Source organism: Ambystoma mexicanum, chromosome 4p (assembly GCF_040938575.1).
Source record: "Ambystoma mexicanum isolate Mex_15411 chromosome 4p, UKY_AmexF1_1, whole genome shotgun sequence".
Taxonomy (NCBI): domain Eukaryota; kingdom Metazoa; phylum Chordata; class Amphibia; order Caudata; family Ambystomatidae; genus Ambystoma; species Ambystoma mexicanum.
In genome coordinates this window covers 1,206,765,352-1,206,770,691 of record NC_090927.1, presented here as the reverse complement: position 1 = coordinate 1,206,770,691, position 5,340 = coordinate 1,206,765,352, and the positions used below count along the sequence as shown (strand labels likewise).

At 43.3% G+C, this 5,340-nt stretch overlaps 1 pseudogene; it reads left to right on the top strand.

Moving 5' to 3' along the window:
- The first annotated feature begins 294 nt into the window (after window positions 1-294).
- Window positions 295-1,557, top strand: LOC138453736 (voltage-dependent anion-selective channel protein 2-like; annotated as a pseudogene).
- Window positions 1,558-5,340: the final 3,783 nt, after the last annotated feature.

The window sequence follows — 5,340 nt, the reverse complement described above, 5'->3', positions numbered from 1 at the left end:
CATTTTTCTACTTTGACTCCATAGGCACTGCTTGAGTGGATGCATGCCTACAATGTCTTACAATTAAATTGCACATCTCACCGATTAAAAAAGCAGAAACTTCAAGATTTTCACCTGATGAAGGAGACGCCATTTTAAATGTAATTAGGGAGACACAGCTTACCCTTTCCAATAATCATCCCACCCAAAAAATAAAACATCAAATCTTCTACGCAATGAAATCAATAAGAAACTCCACGCTAAAGTTTATGTTTATGTTTAAATCAATAATAAAATCTCCATGCTGAATTCGCCCTCCAGCCGCCTGCATGCAGCGTTGCCCAGTCCAGGATCAGGTACAATGGCTGCCCCAACAGTGACTGTCCCACCATCTTATGCTGACCATGGCAAGTTTGCCAAAGATATTTTTAACAAAGGATATAGCTTTGGGCTGGTGAAGTTGGATGTGAAGACCAAATCTGAAAGCGGAGTGGAATTCACAACATCCGGCTCCTCAAACACAGACACTGGAAAAGTTACTGGCAGTTTGGAGACTAAGTACAAGTGGGCCGAGTATGGCCTGATCTTCACAGAGAAATGGAACACAGACAACACATTGGGCACTGAAATCACTATTGAGGACCAGATCACCAAAGGTTTGAAGCTTACGTTCAACACCACCTTTTCGCCCAACACAGGGAAGAAGAGTGCCAAGGTGAAGACTGCCTACAAGCGAGAGTTCATGAACCTTGGCTGTGATGTGAATTTTGATTTTGCTGGCCCTGCAATCCATGGCTCTGCAGTTTTTGGCCATGAGGTCTGGCTGGCTGGCTAACAAATGACCTTTGGCATTGCCAAATCCAAGCTTACCAAGAATAACTTTTCTTTTGGATACAAAACTGGTGACTTCTGGCTGCACACCACTATAAATGATGGGTCTGAGTTTGGGGTTTCTATTTACCAGAAAGTGAGTGAACAGCTGGACACCTCTGTGAACCTCGCATGGACGGCAGGAAACAACACCACTCACTTTGGCATTGCAGCCAAGTACCAGCTGGACCCTTCAGCTTCCGTCTCGGCAAAAGTAAATAATTCCAGTCTGGTCGGAGTGGGCTGCACCCAGACCCTGAGGCCAGGTGTAAAGCTGACTTGCTCTGTACTTATAGACGTAACGAACTTCAATGCTGGCGGTCACAAGGTGGGCCTGGGGCTTGAATTGGAGGCTTGAGGACACCTCTCCTGCACCACAAGCTGAAGGGAAATGATGCAATGAAATTGGCTTTAACGGTGCTTTCTCAAGCGTTAACGCAGCATTTTTCACCCCCTGCTCCTGTGGATGGTACCAGAACAAGCTGTATTTTTATGTACTTAAGCTGTGGCCTGTTCGCTCGTTTCTAGTTAAATTGGTTGTTACTGAAGCCTAGAACAGGCTAACCCTTACCCATTATTTAAATGTCTTGTTCGGCACATGTCCGCAGGAATGAATTAGGCCTTTCAGAAATGTGAAACTGTGCACCATTATTTTCTTGTACCCTTTAAAATATGATGCAAACCAGATCATTGGATGTTTTGAAAAAAATACACTAATTTTGTTATGTCACCTTGTCAGAAATACTTTTTGGTATCCTGCAACTGTACAACCTAGGAATGAAAAAAAGAAATATTCACCCAAGAAACTCCACGCTGTTATGCTTGCCCTTTATTACAGATCAAAGCGCATGCCCTGTGGTTTACGAATCCCATTAAGACCTACCTAATGCAAGGAAAATAAGGATTTTGTCAGCAAATCGGAGCAGACCCTAAATTAATGTTCACTGGACTTGATTTTACTAACTATACATGAACACTCTGAGAACATTCAGACACTTTTAAGGAGATCAATGACATTCAAGTGGAACTTCATGGCCTTTTGACAAAGGAACAACTGGAACAGACAGTTACTGAGATTAACACGAAACTTGAATCAAACCGTACAGAACTAGAATAGAAAAAATAATAACATTTAAAAGAGATACCTATGATTATCTCGACGACAAAGTTTATTTTTGAATGGACAAAGAAAAAAACCCAATAGACCTACACATTGAGACAATAGTTCTTCTAACAACTCTAGCTCAGACATAGACAGTGCATCAGAAACTAACATACACAGCCGGTCGACAATATATGTCTACTTGTATCTATGAGTGGTATTGACCCCACTCTTCTTGTTGGCAATATTATTTAGGAAAAAGAGGTTCCAAAAAAAGAAAAGAAAAATGAAAAAGAAAAAGAACTTGCTCTAAGCCGGCTCGCGAAAATACCAACCTGACAACAGAACAGAACAATTTTGTAATTGACTTGTCTTCTCGCACCCTCATCATGTACACTACAGAAAGGGGTTAATTTTTTCCCTATATATAGTACTAGCTTTTTTGAAAATAAGGTTCAGCTTTTTAAATTCACACAGAAATTAACATTGTCTGCTTCATTTCCGAAAGGGATGATGATAATGAATAACAGACTGATTTAAAAAACAATAATGATGAACCATATACTGAGTTCCTGGCTAAGAGCAAGTGTATTCCACCTATCTCCTCTCGATCGATACCTTTGAGAGAATCGCACTGGCTTATTTGAAGAAAATATCTTATAAATCTTCCTAAACATCCGAACCTCAAAAGAAATTAATTGGCCTTGATTAAGACCCTGTAGAGTGATACAGAAATGACCATATGCCTGCTGCCAAGGGTGGTGCACTTGTCATCTTGCACACCACAGATTATGATAATTTAGGTGAAAGACACCTGATTGATAACATGACGCATTTACCATTACAGAACGACTCTACTAGTAATATACAAACCAATCTAAAAGACATATTTCCTTAGGCTGAAGAGCATGGTTTGATAAATGACAAGATAAAACATTTTCGATTCACTAAATACCCCAAAATACCATCATTTTAGTTGCTTCCCAAGATCCATTCCTAGGTCATCCCCCAGAAGACCTATTGTAGCAGCGACTAAGGGTCATACATAGCTTCTAAAATCCTATCATACAGAAAACGAACACATAAAAGATACAACCACTTTTTGAATATTTTGAAAACCAGCAAAACTACACCAGATTACATTCTTTTCACTCCAGATGGCAAACGTGTATAAACCAGCATTCACATGATTTGGATCTGTCATGAACCATCAGTTGTGTCCCTTTTGGACTGCCTGGTCCCTGACACATCGGGGTTTGCACTCAGCAGTACTCCCAACATGGCCGTCAAACACGGAACGTTGCTTACCAGCTTCCGCGTCGGACGTAGCACATTCTATAAAGAACCCATGCCCCCACGGCCCCACGCATCTCAACGCTACCGCTTGCAGTGGCTAGTCGTGTGCTGCCGTAGTTTGCTCTCGCTGAATTCATTGATTCCTGGTTCCTGGCCCCTATTTTTCCTTCCTCATTCATTCCCTTCCTCTTTATTACCTCTTGTATCCCGGACCTCTGTGAACCCGTCTCCGAGAACACTCTGCATCACTTCCAGGAGTTCCCGGACATTCTGAACGTTCCAGGAGTCAGAACGCTGAACACACGCTGGAACCCGAAGACGTTCGCACAGGGTTATACAAGACCCGAACCGTGCGCAAGAAGACTCCTTCAGAGAACTCCAGTAAACAACATAGACAGGTGAGAAGGGGGGAAACCTGTGACAGATTGAGATGCCAACAAACTGAAATTGATACGGACATGGAGGCGGCAGTTCAAGATCTCATGCGCGGCATTCAGGAGTTAACAACTGAAGTGCAGAATCTTAAAGCCGAGAATGCCGCATTAAAACAATTAGTCTTGTCCCGGGAATACACGACCAAGGAAAGCGTATTATTGGGCGGAGTAGTAGATAAATACGATGGTTCTTCAAAAACCCTTTGTGGATTCTTTAACTGGTGTTTAGTCCACTTTACCTTTAAGCCCTACTACTTCTCTACCGGCAGGGCAAAGGTGGGCTTTATGATTTTGCATCTTTCCGGGAATGCATTAACTTGGGCTATGCCTTTAGTTAATTCTGGAGGTGCCCTCCTGAATGACTATGATGGATTTGTACAGGCTCTAAAGACTATGTTTGACCGCCCAGAACAGATCTATAGTGCCCAGGAACGCCTACTGGATTTCCAACAAGGTTCCCAGGATATGCTTACATATGTGACACACTTTAAGCAACTGGCTAAAGAAGCAGATTGGTCCTCAGAAGCCTGGTTTACCCTTTTTCGAAGAGGACTAAATGAAGAAATAAAAGATGAGCTAGCCAGAGTGGCTCGCCCAGGTTCATTCCAGGCTCTTATGGACCTCTCTCTACAGATAGACTTCCGTATCGAGGAAAGGAAGGCAGAAAAGAAGAAGACTAGAATGCCTTTCCAAAAGACCTCCATAGAACCTTCCTCGAAAGCTGAGCCCACTCCTGTCTCCACTAACGACCCAGAACGCATGCAACTGGGGGCCTTCCGCGGACCCATACCCCCGCAAGAAAGAATGCGATGGATTCACACTGGGCTATGTATGTATTATGCCTCAGACAAACATCTAGTGAGAGAATGTCCCTTAGCTCCTCCACAGCGTTTGGGAAACGCCAGCTCCCGATCCTAGATGGAGCACAGCTCCGGAAGAGAGATGTTTGCTCCACATCTATTCCATCCTTGAACTCTCCTGGACAAAACAATCTTGTGATTTTACAGGCCTTTCTATCACCATCCAAGAACGAAACCTACCCCATTTTGGCATTGGTGGATTGTGGAGCCATGGGGATATTTATAGATCAAGATTGGGTCACTAACCACCACATTCCATATAAAACTCGAGGCATCACGCAACCTGTAGAGGCTATTGATGGAAGACCTCTCTCTTCAGGAGCCATAACTCTACAAACCAAAGAGATCCAGCTCTCGATAAACCATCATTGAGAGGTGATCAAATTTGACATCAAAAAGTCTGCTCATTACCCAATGGTACTGGGTATGCCCTGGTTACAAAAGCACAACCCATACATCAACTGGGCAGCAGGATCCTTGTTCCTTGGTTCCGAGCATTGTTGTCTCCTTGTCTATACCTGGATTCCTCGCCGACATCTTCTGGAGGTACACTGACAGACCGGCAAGGCCCATTCATGGTCTCAAATATCACCCAGGTTCCTAAGGCCTATCAGGATTACACTGATGTGTTCTCAATGCCATAGTTCAGGCCTTACCCCCTCACAGACCTGAAGACTGTGCTATTGATACTGAACCCTCAGCCGTGATTCCTTTTGGAAGAATGTTCATTTTATCTGAACCAGTGAAAAGGGCCCTCCGTGAATACTTGGATACCAACCTTGAAAATGGCGGCACCATA